This window comes from Mustela erminea, chromosome 17 (assembly GCF_009829155.1).
Source record: "Mustela erminea isolate mMusErm1 chromosome 17, mMusErm1.Pri, whole genome shotgun sequence".
NCBI classification, from domain to species: Eukaryota; Metazoa; Chordata; class Mammalia; order Carnivora; family Mustelidae; genus Mustela; species Mustela erminea.
Window position 1 is genome coordinate 19939097 of NC_045630.1, and position 18548 is coordinate 19957644.

The 18548-nt window shown below is 45.1% G+C and overlaps 1 protein-coding gene across 1 annotated transcript in view; it reads left to right on the plus strand.

Moving 5' to 3' along the window:
* The first annotated feature begins 17609 nt into the window (after positions 1-17609).
* C17H1orf21 (chromosome 17 C1orf21 homolog) overlaps positions 17610-18548 on the plus strand; it is a 223820-nt gene continuing 222881 nt past the window's right edge. The window contains exon 1 of the mRNA XM_032318936.1: positions 17610-17971. The gene's annotated coding sequence lies outside the window, so the exon portion shown is untranslated. The remainder of the gene's footprint in view (positions 17972-18548) is intronic.

The window sequence follows — 18548 nt, forward strand, 5'->3', positions numbered from 1 at the left end:
CTGCCACAACTACTTAAACCCAGTGTGCAAAGTGTGACAGCTCCCCTTTTTAGGAGCGAAGAGCATCCTCCCCCCTTTCTCTTGCTCTGAGTCTCATGCTCTGAGTCTGGAAGTTTCAGAATCTTAAATGATCTGATCCTGTGAAACAGTTCAAAACCGGTATTTTCATGTTTGCAAGAAGATTGTTTTCTGAAGCCCAAAGAAGTCCATCATTGCTTGTTGAGAGTCTGTAACATATTGGAGTGTGTGCATCTGTGTGCATTCTGAGGGGGCCATGCACTTGTGTCTGTTCTATGGTAACTGGTTTATGTGGATAACTTCAAAGGCAAGAGACTGTGACATTGCTTTGAAGAAGAGCCTTCCTTGGAACTAATTCATCCATCAGACTGACTCTGGTGGCCAGAGTAAAGAAAAGATTGGCTCCGTTCAACGTCCTGTGTACTTTCCCCCAGAGAAGGGCCGACTTGTGATGTTCAGGGTGAGCCTGGGTGAGGAAGAAAAGAACCCCTTGTTTTCTTGTGAAAACTTCATCATCGGACTCAAAGAAGGGAAGCTGCTTCATGCTAAGATTAAATGTCTCAAGAACCAGATCCTCTTCGCCGAGAGAGATTGAATGACCTCAAAGGAGAGAAAGCAACATCGTGCTGAGTCCAGGCTTCTCTGAAGCTATTATGCTTCAGAAATTAATTCCTTGTCGGGTAGCTCTTGTACAATAGTGCCAGGGAGGCGGGGAGAGCATGCTAGAGCAAAGGAAATGTGTGGGTTAAACGTGCTTACCTGGGTCCTCTGTCATCCGTGCAAGGATATACAAATTATTGGTTGAATCTTATTAATTAGTATTAATCCCTTCACAGCAGAGTTGTCTGAATCTCTACCTAACACTCACGATTTCCTTATGAAATAGTGACTTATTTAGACATCTGTCTCTTCCATTACATTTTAAGTGCCTTGAAACCTGGCCCATGTTTCAAGTCATCTTTGAACCCCGTGTCTGAAATATTTGGAGTAGTAGGCGCTCACTAAATGTTTTGAGATGGAACTAGATCATTAGGTAATAGTGAAGAGGCTCAGGCCCCCTAAGTTGACACGTGTTGACTAAGCCTAGAAAAGATCAGGCAGAGACTGTGGGCAATGGTATTTTGCTTATATAATGAGGAGAAACTGCGATTTGTAATCAGAAAGACACATTTCAAATCTCAGCTTTGCAACTTTGCCACTGGTGGTTCTCCTTTGCATTAGAAGATCTCACTGAGCCTCAGTCTCCACCTCTGTGAAATGGGAAGAACAACAGATTGCTCCGGGGCTCGCGGGGAGGTTAAAGGAGGCGGTGCTGTGGGTTGATTCACGTCGTTGAAGTCCTGACTCCCAGACTGTGACCGAATTTGGAAAGAGGGTCACTGCAGACATCATCCGTTAAGATTAGGTCATCCTGGACTAAGGTGGCCTCCTGATCCGTGGTGACTGGTTTCCTTATGAAAAGGAGAGATTTGGATATAGACATACATACTCAGGGAAAACATCAGGTGAGGCTGAAGGCAAAGATCAGGATGATGTTTCTAAAAACCGGGATAACACAGGGTGCCCCCAAGCCGCGGAATGCTAGAGGCAAAGAACAGAGTCTTTCTGTAAGCCCCCCAAAGGAAACAACCCTGCTAACACCTTAGCCTTGGGTATCTAGCCTCTGAAACTGTGAGATGATACGTTTTTGTTGTTTAAAGCCATGCAAAGGAGCCTGGACTTTGTCTTGTTAAGAGTAAATGTTTCTTTTATTGTGGTAAAATGTGCACCAGAAATGTATTGTTTTGACCATTTTTTAAAAAAGATTTTATTTATCTACTTGGCAGACAGAGATCACAAATAGGCAGAGAAGCAGGCGGAGAGGTGGGGGGAAGCAGGCTCCGGGTTGAGAAGAGAACCTGATGCGGGACTCGATCTCAGGACCCTGAGACCATGACCTGAGCCGAAGGCAGAGGCCTAACCCACTGAACCACCCAGGCACGCCTATTTTGACCATTTTTAAGTACATAAAGCAGAGACATGAACTGTATTCACACTATCGTACATCACCACTATTTGTTCACAGAAATTTTCATCATCTCAAACAAAAACTCTTTTCATTAAACATGGAATTAATGTTTGATGGAGAATGACCATTCCCCCCCAGTCTGCCCTCAACCACTATTCTACTCTCTACCTCCATGAATTTGCCTATTCTAGGTACCTGAGATAAGTGGAATTATGTAATTTTTGTCCTTTTGTGTCGGTGCATTTAGCATAATGTTTTCAAAGTTCGTGGATTTGTTGCATGTTTCATAATTTCATCTTTTAAGGCTGAATTACACACACACACACACACCACATTTTGTTATGGCACTTATCTGTTAATGGACATCTGGGCTGTTTCCACTTTCTGGCTATCATGAATAATGCTGCTACAAACATCAGTGTACAAGTATCTCTGTGAGTCCCTGTTTTTAATTTGGGGGGTGTACCCCCGGAGGTGGGAGGTGGAATTATTTTATCATACGGTAACTCTGTGTCTCACTTTTTGAGGAACCATTCAGCTCTCTTCCACAGCAGCCATTCCCTGTTCCATTCCCATCAGTGATGCGCAAGGATTCCAGTTTCTCCATAATCTCTCCAACATTTAGTTTCTGGTTTTTTGTTTTTGTTTTTTTATCTCATTGTAGCCATGCTGATGGGTAGGAAGTGCTATCTCACTGTGGTTTTGATTTCCATTTCCTTAAGGATTGGTGATTTATCCTCTTTTCATGAGCTTATGGACTACCTGCAAATTTTCTCTGGAAAAAAAAATGTCTATTTTCCCATTTGCCTATATTTTTAACTGAGTTGTTTGCTTTTTTTGTTATAGGATTGCAGGAGTTCTTTATATAGTCTGGCTCCTAATTGATTATCAGACATATGATTTGCAAAGATTTTTTTTCCCACTCCATGGGTTGCTTTTCACTTGTTTAATGGTGCCCTTTAATGCACAAAGGGGCAATACAAAATGTTAAGCAGAGAACAGATATTTTCCAATTGGTCTGTGGAGGGTGGATTTGAGTGAGGCAAGGTCAGGGGGCTGGGGAGACAGGTTAGACGACCACAATATCCTGGCAAGAGATAGGAGGCTCTAAGCGGGAACAAATAGAGAAGAAATGGAAAGAAAGACTTGTTTAGGAAGTGAACGCCACCAGATCATGGTGACAGTGGAGAAAAAAGGGACAGAGGGAGGAAGGGTTGGGAAACGACTTCCATATTCCAGAAGATGATGAGGGCCTGAACCGGAGGAGCAGCAGGGAGGGCAGAGAAGAGACAGATTTGAGGAGATTAAGTTCTAACTGATTGGACAGGCGTAGGAAAGAGAGGAGGGATTGATGGCTCCAAGCATGGACAGCCCAGTAAAATATTAATTTACAGTTAACAACCTAAATTAAATCAGCATCAGTCTTTGACACAGACTAGTCTAGAAGTGTCGACCCCTGTAAGAGTGGTTTAGTTGAGCCTGCCCCGAATCTCCCTTCTCACCCTCACTTTCCACTAGAATCGTTTCTTCTTATCAAAGTATATTCTAAGATTCATCACTGTCGATCATACCAACTTCAAATCCTTTTGGAAGGATGTAAGGTCATGAATATATGTCAAAAAATAGACCCAGGTTCAGATCTGGATCACCATGTTTTAGCTTTGCAACTTTGAAAAGTGACCTGAACTCCATGAGCTTCTGGGTCCTTCCATGTCTGTTCAATGAGTGTAATGATAGCATTTCCCTCATGCAGATGCCATGAGGACCCAGTGGAAATGACTCAGGTCAAACATTCAGTACTGGACCAAGAGCCTTGATACATATGAGCTGTTGCAATCATTACTACCCCCCTTCCATATCCAATGGCAAAGTCCAGTTGGATCTAAAACAGTGGGATGGATGTGGGGACACGGGGTGGCACAGCTGAGAGCAATGAGGGCAAGATATGAAGACCAGTAAGCTTCATGGAAGCCTCCAAGCCCTGGAATCAGAAAATTCTGGGTTTAAATCCTGAATTATTCTCTTGACTAGCTCTTCCAGCCTCTTCTGATTAAGAACCGGAAGGGGAGTGACAGCAGGGCAGTACCGGTGGTGAAGGGAATGCTGGTTCCTACCTTTCTCACAGAATTCTGCCGCTGTGCTTTGTCTGTCTTCAAGAAGCATTACCTCCAGTGGAAATGGCAGGTCTGCGCACAGAGTCAATGCCGAACCTGTCCCCCACAGGAATGTGGCAATCGTCTTGGCTATCAACCTGGCTGATGCGCAGGATTGCATTCCAGAATGTTTCAGGTACTGGATAGCAGGGTTGACACATATTTCATATCAGAGCCTGCTAGTTACTATGGAGGGAGGGGCTTCCTATTACAGGCTCCTTCCTCAACCCTCTCCAGAGGTGACTCTTCTCAGGCAAATTCTGGGGAGTGTGAATTATAGCTGTGGTGTGGCACAGTCATAGCACCTCACAAGGTGACTTCCTGACAGGCTCTCTCCACCACCGACAGGTTGAAGCTCTTTTGTAGCTGAGAACGGGACGGACTTTGACATTGCCTCATTTAAAGATGTTGTGTCCCATCTAATTATATTTCCACAGGGAAATGTTAAAGGTATATCTATATGTACACATATAGAAAGAGATTAAGAAATCATAGTCTGAAATCACAAGATTTTAACATTTTTGAAATAGGCTAACCCAAGTTTTGAAGACCATACTTCACCTCCCCTTGCCCCACAAAAAGCAGCATGGCAGCTTTTATGATTTTTTTTTGTTTGTTTCATTCTCTTGCTAATGCTAATTAACTTGTGATTATATTTTGTCTGCCTTCGAAGGACTTCCATATAGTGGAGAGTACTAGTCACAAACATGTGTGTTCCACAAGCAAACCCTGACCCATACGCATTTTAAATTTGAATTGACCTCGGTGGCTCCGTCCATCCGTGAAGGGTCTGCCCTCAGCTGAGGTCATGATCCCAGAGTCCCGGGATGAAGCCTCACATGCTTCTCCCTCTCCCTCTCCTTCTGCTGCTCCCCGCTGCTTGTGCTTACTCGCGCGCGCTCTCTCTCTCTGTCAAAAAAAAAAAAACCAAAAACTGAAATGATAGCTGACATTAAAAGCTGGAAGATTCCACATGGAAATCGAGACTTCTGTTCTCTCCCGATAATGCACACAGGACTCACCTTCACTGCTGTCAATAACCACTGGGGCTGAGAGGCGACCCCGTGCACCTCAGTCTCCACCCAGCCCATGGCCATCATCCACATTACTCCCCAGCCCTAAAGCCATGTGGGTAAGACACGCTCCTAGCACACACATTCTATGTCATTCACATAACAATAACCAACTATTTATTTATATTCATTTAACAATAACCAACCAAGCATTTTTGAAGCATTTACTAAATGTCCATGCCGGTCCCAGGTGCTCTTCTAAGCCAAAAGTAGGAAAAAACTCATCTTTATATTAAAGGTACTTAATGGTCTGGTTCTGTACCACCCAATACAGCCTCTAGTCATGTGGCACTCCCAGAGCAGCATTTGGAAATGTAGTTAGTCTGAATTAAGATGCGCTATGAATAAATAAATAAATAAATAAATAAATAAATAAAAGTCACATATATATAAATATAATCCATATATAAATATAAAATGCGTGGTGGATTTCAAAGATATACTACAAGGAAAAGTAAAATCTATCATTAATAATTTTTATATTGATTACATGCTGAAATAATCTTTTGATACGATGACTTAAATAAAATGTATTATTGGGCGCTTGGGTGGCTCAGTGGGTTAAAGCCTCTGCCTTCGGCTCAGGTCATGATCCCAGAGTCCTGGAATCGAGCCGCGCATCGGGCTCTCTGCTCGGCGGAGGGCCTGCTTCCTCCTCTCTCTCTGCCTGCCTCTCTGCCTACTTGTGATCTCTGTCTGTCAAATAAATAAATAAATAAAATCTTATAAAATGTATTATTAAAAGAAATCTCACTTGTTTCTTTTGATTTTCCAATACAGCTATTAGAAAAATTTAAATTACAGATGTGGTTCATGTTATGCTTCTGTTGGACGGTGCTGGTCTGGTAGCTGAATGTGTGTTCAGCAGAAATTGATCCAGACTCCAAGAAGTCGGGATGAGAAACACCCAGTGATGCAAATGGAAGGTGAGTCTGAATAGATGAAATGTGACTAAATCTGTGTCTATTACCTCCCAGAGCCCGAAACTGCAACAGGCTGTCTGTCCCCTTCATCCCGTTCCTACTCTTTTCCTTCTGCCTCCCTGACAGGCGTTGGTGACAGTGATGGCCGCTGACAGGGAGGAGTGGGGGAGGCGGCAAGGTTTAGGATTTCAAGACTGCTGGGAAGCTCTGTTTGCTCAGATCGCGGGAGAAGCAAAACAGCCAAGATGGGATTTAATATGCAAGGAATTTGTTAGGGAAAATACTTGAATGAGGAAAAAAAAAATGGGGGAGAGACCCAGACAGGCCTGGGGAAGCCAGTAAGAGCAGTGGTGAGGGAGGGAGGGACAGAAGTTTGGGGGAGGTGTGGTCTGCTGGGGTAGACTCTGCCGCTCTAGTTCAGCAAAGAGCGCCGAGTCCTGGGAGCAACATCAGGGTCCGATGAGTCCGGGGTCTCCCACGAGTGGGTCCGCTGTAGTCCCCTCAAGGCACTGGGTCACTGGCTTGTAGCAGACCCCTGGGAAGCTTGGCCTCCGCACCGACACAGCAGTGGGGTTCCACGCGCTGCAAAGCTGGGGCCCTGGTTCATTGTGTTCTCTCTGGTCTCTGGTTCTCTCTGGTTCTCCATCTAGAGAACACGACGGAGGTTGGAGGTCCTCATGTGCATTTTCATTACTGCCATAGAAGCCATCTCTGGTACCCAACAGGCTCCGAGACAACCTAGAAAAAGCAAAGCCAGAGTATTTGCTGCAAGAGAGCAAAGACTTAAAACAGCCTCTCCTTGCTCTCATCCTTCCTGTAACAGCATCTTTATCTGTTCACGTACGTCTTCTGTTCTGATCCTTGAATTATTTGTATGACTCGCCTTTGAAAATGCTATATAGACAAATATGGAAGAAAGAACGACCTCAAAATGCATTCTTTATAGTATGAGTTGAAGTGCAGATGGGCTAGCAGTAAGCAGAATGGCGGTTTGAATTAAAAATCTTAAAGGTCGTTTCCAATCTCAAGAGCTATACTTCTCTAGTCGACTCTTTTTTAATAGCCTTTTTCTGTAACTATAAACGTAAAATAGGTTCTTTGGAAAATAGAGGAAAAAAATTTTTTTGAGAAAATGTATTTTAAGAAGAAATTACTCCAAATTCGACCACAGAAACCATTATTAACATTTTAATATTTTTAAAGCCATGTGTATATACTTTAAGCTTTTTATGATCATGTTATATATATAATTTGATATCTTCTTTTATAGTATAATGTGGCATAAACATTTCCCCATATCATTAAAAACACCTTGACATGGCATACATTAGTGTACATCTCTGAATAACTCTTTATGTTTAATTTCTAGAAGGCTAGTAGTTGTTAGGGCAAAGGCCATATAAACTTTTAATGCTTTTGATATATGCATTGATGCATTGATAAATGCTTTAATAAATTACTCTATGACCAGTATAGAGAGTGCCTGTTCCTCTAAACTTTCCGTGACCCTAAGGGTAGTAATTATTAAAAATCTGCCATTTATGTACAGAGAATGTGGCACAATGTTTATTTTCTTTAAACACTAGTAACATTGAACTTTTTAATTTATTTTATTAATAGTTTATATTTCCTCTTTGTGAATTATTTTGTCATATCTTTGATCAGCTTTCATTGGATCCATCTTTACTTGTTGGTTTATAGAACTCTTTACATACTAATGGCCTAATCATTTATCTATCAACTATATTGCAAATGTTACCAAGGTGTGTCATTTACTTTCCCATTTATTTATGATGTTTTCCTGATATGCAGTTGTTTCATGCATTCAAAACTAACAATCTTTTCATTTATGGTTTCTGCTTAGCTAAGCCTTGCCTATTTCAAGATTATACAAAATTTTAAGCCTATGTTTTCTCTTATACTAAAAAAAAAAAAGTAGCTTTACTTTTCACATTTAAATTTGCCATCCTATGTTAACTATATTGAAATAAAAATTTAAATAATAAAAATAAAGAAGAAATTGAGGCAAAATATATAAATAAATATGTCATCAATATGCAGTTTATTTTTAAATATTGCTCAAGGTAGGAATTTAATTTTGCTATTTTACAAATTGTTATCAGTTTGTTCCAACCCTGTTGATGGCATAATCTATCTTTTCCCATTTATATGAATTTTCATCTTTACTATACACAGGGAGAGTGTTTTAAATTTTTTTGTGGGTTTTTTTTTTTAAGATTTTATTTATTTATTTGACAGACAGAGATCACAAGTAGGCAGAGAGGCAGGCAGAGAGAGAGGAGGAAGCAGGCTACCTGCTGAGCAGAGAGCCTGATGCGGGGGCAGGACCCTGGGATCACTACCCGAGCTAAAGACAGAGGCTTTAACCCACTGAGCCACCCAGGCGTCCCTTCTGTGGGTTTTAAAAATCTCATTTTTATTCATTTCTAGTTTTAATTTCACTGTCATCAGAATGTGGCCTATACATTTTTCTACTTTGGTAAATGTATGGGCATTTCTTTTTTGTCCAGTACAGTGAATCTCAGTCACTGTGAACTATTGTATGATGTGTTGCAAAGTAAAGTTTCACTAATAATAAAACATTTAAACTTGCAAATGATGTATATATGAATTAGAGTTCATCTGATATATCAATACTAATACCTTTCTCATTCACTGGTGTTATATTTCTTCTCTTTCCCCCAGTTTTATTGAGACATAATTGACATTCAGCACTGTATAAGTTTAAGGAGGACAAAATAATGTTGAATTACATCCATTGTGAAATAATTGCCACAATATCTTTAGGTAACATCCATCATAACATACAGTTACAAAAAGAAAGAAAGAAAGGAAGAAAGAAGAAGGAAAGGAAAGGAAGAAAGAAATGTTTTTTCTGGTGTTAAGGATGTTTAGGAAGCATTATTATTTTTTATAGTGGGACAGACAGGTAGAAACTTACGTGGGGTCACATCTTTACACAGATGTCCACGAGCTCCTGTCATTCTAGTATTCTTGTTCTTGAATTTCCTGAACAGCTCTGTTTTCCATGACGTTTTTTTTTTTTTTTTTTTAAAGATTTTTTAAATTTATTTGTCAGAGAGAGAGAGGGAGAGAGAGCGAGCACAGGCAGACAGAATGGCAGGCAGAGGCAGAGGGAGAAGCAGGCTCCCCGCCGAGCAAGGAGCCCGATGTGGGACTCGACCCCAGGACGCTGGGATCATGACCTGAGCCGAAGGCAGCTGCTTAACCAACTGAGCCACCCAGGCGTCCCTTCCATGACGTTTTAGAGTAATTCTCCCTGGTCCCCCTGACTCAAGCTGGTATAACTAAGCCTCTATTTCTTACAACCAAAAATTACAGCCTCACTGAAACACCATGTGCATGCTGGAAGAAGGGACTAGTGCACATCAGCTCAGTAGCTTGAGGAGGTAGACATGAAACTTCAACAGATCTCCAGGGCAGTGAGGTAACCCTGGGGAGTGGCTGTGAAGTAGTTCACTGTTAGCTAGGCTGGGCCCTTTGTCCAACAGTCCCCCTTAGCAGCTAGTCCTGACCGCTGTCGTGGGATATAACTCTGAGTATTGCTGTTGGTTGAATCTCAGAGAGATTCTTTAGGGATCCATGTGCTCCTCCCTGGCTACTGTAGCTCCAGGCTTTCCAGCATGGGTGGCAGTGAGACTCCCCTGCAAACTCCTTTTTCTCACTCTCTGGGTCTTGCTTTTGCATTTCATGAATTAGAGGTTGCCTTTTTTTTTCTTTCAAATGAGTCTCACTTTATTTAAAGAAAGTATCTAACAAATATTTTTTAGATTTTCTAGAATGTGGTAGCACTTCAATTGTGTTACAGGTTTGCTCCTGTTTTTAAAATTACTTTGAAGACTGGGGTGCCTGGGCAGCTCAGTTGTTAGGCATCTGCCTTCCGCTTAGGTCATGATCCCAGGGTCCTGGGATCCAGACCTGTATCGGGCTCCCTGCTGGGTGGGAAGCCTGCTTCTCCATCTCCCACTCCCCCTGCTTGTGTTTCCCTCTCTGGCTGGGTCTCTTTCTGTCAAATAAATAAAATCTTTAAATAATTAAAATTACCTTGCAGGAACATGAAGGAATAAAAAGCCCTTGTGCTCCAATTATCATCATCGGTTGAAAATTACATTTTCCAGTTTAGTTCTTTTTTTTTCTCACTTAAAACTAAAGCGTCAATTTGTATATAATACCTCCTTATTGAAGCCGCCCAAGTAATCAAGGAAAAAAATACAGTGAAAGCAGATCAGCTGGTAGAAATATCAGGGTATCTTTAATAGCTGTAAAGCATTATTCAACATATAATTTGTATACTCTCAGAATAATAGGCATCATATTCTTTGATATTTTGCTCTAATCTTTTCGCCATACTTTCTTTGTTCTCACTCTTCTCTCCTATAGTCAGTTCACATCAGGATACCTCGTGGGTGATATCAGCAATAAACAACTCATTTGATAAACACATCCTGAGTCCCACAATTTACAAAGCTGTAAGTAAAGGGTTATAGGAGATACGAAGAGTATCCAAGTGCTGGCTCTAATAACTGCCATCACAAAATTATAAGCAAACTTCAACAGAGCTCATGAAAAGGTGTTCAACACTATTTAGTCATTAAGGAAATGCAAACCCAAACCACAATGAGATACCACTTCACACCCACGAGACAGCTACAACAAAAAGGACAGGTATTAACAAGTGACTGTGAAGATGTGGAAAAATTGAAACCCTCCTGTTCTTTGAGGTGATAAAAATGTTCCAGAATGGAACAGTGTTGATGGTTACACAGTCATGTGATTGTACGATAAACAACTGAATCGTGCAATTTACAAAATACATGCCTGCCATGTATTAGTCAGAATCGGTTAACTACTACAACAAATAAACCAAATCTCAAAGGCTATTTAAAGAAGCCCAAAACTTCAAGAGGAGCTTGGGGAGGAAGAGTTCAGTTCTGACGAGGGGGATTTTGGAAGGCTTCTCAGAACAAAAGACATTTAAGTCAGACCGTAAAGAACAAGAGATTATGATAGCCATTTATAAAGCATCCATATCTGTGCTTTAAATGCACAGAATGCCAGGCCTTTATTTTTAATTCTCTGTATATAGAGTATGGTCCCTTGTTGCAAATGAGGATCCTGAGGCTCAAACCTCAGGAACCTGATCTCAGAGAGGTCAAGGTGGCTGCCTTGTAACCACAGAGCTAGTGAATAGCAGAGAAAGAGTAGGGTTGGCTGACAGGCGAGCTCTTGAAATATATTGAGGTTTGAGTAGTCTACACAGAGGGAACAACAGTGCAAGGGTGTTAGGGTAGAAATAGTAGAAGATGAATGGGAACCAGCAAATCGGCCAAGTAGCTGGGCCATCCCTCCAGTTAGCAACTGGAACTAGGACTTAATCTTCACAGATAGGCAGGACCCAAATTATGGAAGGCTTTGTGTGCCTGATGGAGAAATTTAGAGAGCAAGACCTCCTCTTCCAGCAGAGTTTATAATCTACTGGACAGACAAGACCAACCGTGAAATAACAATTACCATGAACACATTGCAGGCTGGAAGCAGGATGGTACGCCAAGCTGATACCAGTAAGAACTGATGCCTTGAATGACTACGGATTCATCTGGTACACCCACAGTGGCACAGCTATTGTTGACCTGGAAAAAGGGGCTCCATGCTGGAAAGCTATCTTGTAATATCTGGACAAGGCTTGTGAAATGAGGAGAAGTAGCACATAGCCTGGGGGCCGGTTGACCCCTCCTGAGCCTCTGAGATCCCCACCCTCCTGCATTCTTACTCTTTTGCCTGGAGCCGAATCTCACTTCTAGGTTATGGGTTCTTAACACTCCCTGCCTCGAGCGACTGTTACACGTTTTCATCTGCTATCTACCCAGATTTGGAAAGTGAGATAAAAGAAAATTCAGACCCTAGGGTGAAACCCAAGGAAGAAATAAACTGATGTAAGTCAGAGTCATAATTTTTCAGATCCAGAAAAGCAAGTTACTCAGACTAATTCACACATCATTGAGAGACCAATTAGAACCATTAGCAAGTTGTTAGCACTGACTTTAAGCTACCTGCTCTGATGTAGTCCCAGCCATTCAGAAGGGGCTGTGTGGTGTCACTGAAATTAACCAGTATAAACATACCTGCGCATAAACAACCCTCAATCCACAAGTGTTTGTTGGGTGCTTTTCCTGCCTGTGCATTATGGTCCCTCCCCAAAGGCAGATTTAAATACTCAAACACACACAGCTATCTAGTTCTCAAACCACTAGCTACTGATCTTGATGGTGGAGTTAACATAAAAGATGTGGAAAGTCCCCAACAGCATCAGGTTGTAAAATTTCAGCAGAGGAAGACTATGGCTGCATAAAAGTTCAGAGACTCGAAGGCTGGTGTTGCTCAGATAGACGTCCCTTTAGGACTTAGACTTGGGGCCTCCCCTTGAAGGATGGGAAAAATCGAAGCAAAAAAGTGGAGGAGATAGAAGAGAAAATATATTTCCAATAGAGAGTGGGCTCTGGCATCTGACTAGTGAGAAGCAATCTTGGCTTTACCACTTGGCCTTGCTCTCATTACGTTACCCCTCTGTGTTCCCATTTCCACATCTGCGTGGGAATGATGAGAACAGTAGTGTCTATCTGATTGCATTGTTGGCGAAGATGAAGTGAGTTACTGGACGCACACATTACGAATCACATGATGCCGGGTTAATACACAGCTGACAATCAGGGCTAGCTGTTACTGCATGGAGCAAATGCAAAGAAAGCACATTTCAGAGTAGTAGTTATTTTAGGATCGCTTGTTTTTGAATAATCCTGCCAAAGCTACATTTAACATTCAGAAAAATTAACCTGATTAGTACCTTTTAAAAACAAATCACGTAAAATGAATTCACGTCGATCAATCTGAGATATTGTAGGAGGTGGCTTTTGTACCATTTACTACTTTTTTTTCAATCCACCTGCATTTGCCTTGGGTTCCTTTTTATCATCAATAGGGAAGGGAACCTACCTGTCCTTGCTTGGGCTGCTCTAACAAAATACCACAGACTGGGTGACTTAAACTATAGATGTTTGGGACACCTGGGTGTCTCAAAGAAGCTGCCTTCAGCTCAGGTTGTGCATGATCCCAGGGTCCTGTGATTGAGTCCTGCATGGGTCTCCTTGCTCAGCAGGGAGCCTGCTTTTCCCTCTGCCTCTGCCTGCCACTCTACCTGCTTGTGCACGCGCTCTCTCTCTCTCTCTAACAAATAAAACTTAAAAAAAAAAAAAACCCACAAAAAGCTTTAAAAAAAGTAAATAAACTACAGATGTTTATTTCTCACAGTCCTGGAGGCTGAAGTATGAGATCAAGTTACCAGCACAGTCAAGTTCTTGGTGATGGCCCTTTTCCTGCCTCCCATTTCCAGATGGCTGTGTCATGTGTGGGGTGGGGGTAGGAAAGAGTTCTTTCTGTATTCTTTCCTTATTAAGGGTGCTAATCTCATCATGAGGACCCCACCCTTGTGACCTCATCTCCTAAAGTTCTACCTCCTAATAGCATTGACACTGGGTTTAGGGCTTCCACATAGGAATTCGGCAGGGGCTGGGGGTAGGGGAATGGATACAAACACTGAATCAACTTAAAAGAAAAAATAAGAAACAAAACATTCAAACTTATTTGTTATGAATGATCCTATAGTGCCAACTATTTTATAAGTCGAAGCTTTAGGAATAAAATTAATTTTAAGAGTAGACTTCGGGGGCACCTGGGTGGCTCAGTGGGTTAAAGCCTCTGCCTTCGGCTTGGGTCATGATCCCAGAGTCCTCGGATCGAGTCCCGCATCGGGCTCTCTGCTTGCGGGGGAGCCTGCCTCCTCCTCTCTCTCTGCCTGCCTCTCTGCCTATGTGATCTCGGTCTGTCAAATAAATAAATAAATAAAATCTTTAAAAAAAAAAGAGTAAACTTTGAAGTTTAAAAATGCAAATTTTCTGAGCATAAAGGATATCATTTTTCTTCGAAAATCGTAGAGCCGTTTGAAGATACGGAATTAAGAGATTCTGCTGGGGTGGGAAGGGCAAAGAGGAGATGGTTTTATTGCTTGTAACCAGAGGGGATAATCATGTTTTTCATTTTTTTTTTTTTAAGTATTTCTTTTTTTTTTTTTAAAGATTTTATTTATTTATTTGACAGGTAGAGATCACAAGTAGGCAGAGAGGCAGGCAGAGAGAGAGAGAGGAGGAAGCAGGCTCCCTGCTGAGCAGAGAGCCCGATGTGGGGCTTGATCCCAGGACCCTGAGATCATGACTTGAGCCAAAGGCAGCGGCTTAACCCACTGAGCCACCCAGGCGCCCAATCATGTTTTTTGTTATTTTATATAATTAGAGTTATCTTAATAATTATGAATAGCTAAAGAGATTATTCTCTGATAACATATCTAGTAGCTTTAGCTAGGGCAAACCAGATTCGTATGGTTTGTGCTGGATCCCTGCCTCTCCAGCTCCTTAGTGCCCCTCCTGTCTATCCCTTCCCTTCCTCCTGTGGTCTTCTCTTCTGCAGTCCTTGACAAAGCCCCCATGGTCCAACTGTCTCTTCCACGACCATGTGCAAGAAAGTGTGTGTGCGTGTGTGTGTGTGTGTGTGAGAGTCTCCGCCCTTTGTGTCTTCCACTTGTGTTGGGGAGGAGAGATGGAGAGGTGTTCCTGGGATCCCAAGTGAAATGAAGAATGATTTTTTGTCATTGAAACAATGTTTATCAAAGCAGTTAATTTCTACAAAAATTACAGCACCAAGGACGGTTTACTAAAAAGCTAAAAGGGGCTTAAGTTTCAAGACCCCTCATTTCACAAGAACACTTCCAAGTTGTTTTGTCTTCCTTAACTAGAAGATTTGGCTCCCCAAATTGTGCTTCCAGCCCTAGAAAACCTGGATTGTTTCTGGTCAACACTATCGTTTAATTACAGATCCAGATTCCCTCCATGGACTGCTTGCAGACCATGCTGAGAACCTCAGTACCATATATGTTACTTCTAAGTAGTGTCTATTGAGAAACAAACACTTCCTTAACAACATACAACCTGTTCTCTGCCCTAGAAGTTGTGTGGGTACTTAAGAAGTGTTTGCTGATGAAATAATAATGAAATAAATGAAGGGAAAAATGAATATACTTGAAGCACTTATTGAGTGTTTCTCGCTGAATGACAAGATTATCGTGATTTCTCTTTTCTTCATACTTGACCGAGTTTCCAAAATTTCTAAATTTTCTACAATGAACATGTATTCCTTTGAATAATTTAAAACTTGCTCTAAAAGCTCATAGGACAGATGCTGTACTCAATTTATACATGTATGACGTGCTTGCTTGTGGCCTTCTGTTAGCTCTGAGGAGACCAAGTCAAAGGAGACCAACATTGCATTGCCCTCAATGATCTACAGTCAGTCCCCGTTCTGAGGCCTGAAGGGATAGAACTCAACACAGGTCAACATTTACAGAGTTGGTCTATTCAGGGTGGTCTGTGTACATGAGGGAAGTGGGGTGGGGAGGGAGACAAAAGCTTGTTACTCTTAAGGATCCTTTTAAATAGACAAACGCACGCACATCTTAGTCATCATAGATTTCGTTCATTTCAGCATAGGAGGCTTTAGGCATGGCCTAAAAACCCCAAAGAGGGGCTGACTACATTTGCATAAACCCAGCAGATGGATCCCTCCCCCAACTTTAAGAAGGAATGCAAAGATTAAAAAAAAAAAAAAGTCTACCAAATTTGGGGTTAAACTATATGTCTGAAATAACAGCTCACATTCAGCGAGCTCTTACCATGTGTCATTACACAAAGTGTTTTACACACATTGGCTCCTCATTTTATTTTCCTTTTACTTTCACAACAAGCCTAAGAGGTGGGAGCCAGTATCATCAATCCCATTTTACAGCTGAGGAAAGGAAGGCTGACAGAAATGAAACCGATTGCCTAGGGTCACAGAGATGGTGGCTGGCAGTGCCTGACTGGAATTCTAATTTGCCTCCTCTCCCAATTTAACCGTTCCTCTTCAGATTACAGAGAGCTCTGGTTCCAAGGAGAAAAAATGAACTAGAATATGGGTAATTTAAAAAACAGAACACAAGTTGATTTTCACAAACAACGTGATACCACCCTTTTAAATTGAGAACGAAAAAGCACCGGAACCCCCCCCCCACCAAAAGCCTGACTTTCCCAGCCATGATGGGTGGTTATTAACTCATTTCATTACACTAAATTATGCATTTGCTTTTCAATTAAGTGTCTCATCACTGTCACGGCTCTGACGTGTCCTTTTCCATTCTCCAACTTCATCTTGGTGGAAAGTGAGACACGGTTCGGTCTGTGTGTAATCCGCGAGACCCGGGGGGGTTATCTTTTGCCCCTATTGTTTTCTTGGGGGTCCCTCGCTCCGGAGGCCTGGCATTCCTCACGCGTCTGGGGCAATGCCGCAGCAGCGAAGCGCGGGGAAGCCGCACAAAAGACGTCCGACCGCTGTCGCTGTGGAAAGATCAATCCGGTGCTCGCACGGAACACCCAAGACGACCGAGAAGAGGGAAACAAATACCTTCTCCCAAAGGGGGGTAAATTGGGCGGCCTCTTGTGAGTGCCCACAGAAAACTGAACGGCGATCTTTCTGGACCCGTAACCATCCCAGACGCGCCCAGCCCACGCGGCCTCCGCCCTTAGCCCCCGGAGCCCGGGAAGGGCGGGGAGGGGAAGCAGGGCGCGAAGTCTGCCGCCAGGGCCGGAGGCGCACCGCGCTCTGTTCCGCGGGGCCGCTGCCGCCGGGGGGCCCGGCCTTCATTCAGGGGGAAGGCGCCGCCGCTCCAGGGCACCTGGGAGGCGGTTCGGTGCCGGGCGGGAGCCGCGGCGCCTGCGGCCATCCAGCCGGGGCGGGGAGGGGCCGCGCGGCGCGCCGAGGGTGCCCGGCCTTCCCTCCGTCCGCTCCCCGCGGGCGCAGCCCCGCGGCAGGGCCCAGAGGCTGGCCGGGTCTACCGCAGAGCTGGGCACTCCGGCCCCGAAGCGGCCCCGCTGCACCCACGCCTGCCCCCGGGTGACAGGGCCCGCACGCAGCTTTCCGGCCGGGGTCTCCCCTCCCGCCGGCCCGCGGGCTCGTGGCACACGCCCGCGCGCGCGCGCACACACACACACACACGCACGCACAGATGCGCACATATGTGCCCCGCGGCGCCCTCTTTCCCTCCCCGCAGGCTCCAGCGCCCGCTCGCCCGAAGCGGTCCTCCCGGGGCTCCGCAGCCGGGCGGCTTCGGCAGCCCCTCCCCGGGGCAGGGCGGCGGGCAGCGCGCGGAGCGGGGAGCGGGGAGGGGCCGGCGGCGGGGGGCGTGGCCGGCTGCCCCCGCCCCTCGAGTGAGTGACTGGGCGAGGAGGGCCCCTCCCTCCCTCCGCCCCTCCCCGGCGGTCCCCTCCCTCGCTCGCTCCCAGCCCGCTCCCGCTCGCTCCCTGCCCACTCCCGGAGGGACGTTCCGCGCCGCGGCCCCGCGGCCGCCGCTTCTTTCACACTTTAGTTGGGAGCTGCGCGCCGCGCTCAGTTACTGGAGAGCTGGCCGCGCGCCGTCGCCTCCCGCACGCACGCACGCACGCGGCCCGGGCTCCGGGGTTCTCGGCGTCTACTCGGAGCGGCGGGGAGGAGGGGGACACCCGGACTCACTGTGGGGAGGCGAAGGAAGAGGAGAGGAGGGAGGAAGAGAAAAGGCGAGGAGGAAAGGGGCGGGGGGCGGGAGGCTTGCCACCTTCAGCCCCCCCGCGAGCGCCCAAGGTAAGCGTGGCCCCCGCCGGCCTCGGGCGGGGGGTGCGGGCGGCGCGGCCCGCGGCTCGGCTCCCCGGCGAGCCCGGGTGGGCTGGGAGGGAGGCCTGCGGGGAGTCTGCCGCGCGGAAGGGATGCGAGCCGCGGTGGTGGCGCTGCCGGCGCGCGGCGCGGCCCGGGGCTGCTGCTGCTAGTGCGGGGACGGAAGCTGGGGTGGGGGCGTCTGCTCGCCGGGGCGGAGGGGCTGGGATGCGGTTGGGGCTGCTGACGACTTTCGTCACATTGAGGCCTGGGTGGCTGGTGTGAGACACCCCTCCCTTCCCACCCCCACCCCCCCGCCGCCCTCAGGCTGCCTGCTCCTCTCGAGCTGTGCATGTAGCCACCGTACTTTGCAAGCCAGATCCAGAAGGAAACAACAAAATTCAGAATCCTGTGTTAAGTCTCCGAGTCCCTTCTCCCGCTCCGACTGATTGATGTGTTTGGGTGGGTGCTGGGATCCTCGGGATTTCTGAAGTTTTGACCTTTTGGGGTGGCTGGTCTCGGTGCATCTGTCTGCTCACCTCGGCGTGTTTATTATTCGTGCCCATGC